Raw genomic sequence first — 281 nt, forward strand, 5'->3', positions numbered from 1 at the left:
TCATGAAAAATGGGGGCAAAAACAAAAGTGTTGCGTTTATAATTTTGTTCAGTGTATATACAGTATTATGCTTTTTCTAAAAACAATTTATTAATTTTATTTATTTATTAATTTATTTTTTACGGTTAGTCAATATAATTATCTTTACATAAAAACAGTAAAACGTGGTTTGTCTTCATATAGGTAGCTAAGTACAGTGTGTGTTTGTGTGTGTGTGTATGTATGTATGTATGTATGTGTGTGTGTGTGTGTGTGTGTGTGTGTGTGTGTGTGTGTGTGTG

At 29.5% G+C, this 281-nt stretch overlaps 1 protein-coding gene across 1 annotated transcript in view; it reads right to left on the reverse strand.

The window, feature by feature from the left end:
* Positions 1-281, reverse strand: part of LOC107740527 (laminin subunit alpha-2-like) — a 230930-nt gene that overhangs the window by 124306 nt on the left and 106343 nt on the right.

The sequence above is a fragment of the Sinocyclocheilus rhinocerous genome, unplaced genomic scaffold, assembly GCF_001515625.1.
Source record: "Sinocyclocheilus rhinocerous isolate Xijiao unplaced genomic scaffold, SAMN03320098_v1.1 scaffold1246, whole genome shotgun sequence".
NCBI classification, from domain to species: Eukaryota; Metazoa; Chordata; class Actinopteri; order Cypriniformes; family Cyprinidae; genus Sinocyclocheilus; species Sinocyclocheilus rhinocerous.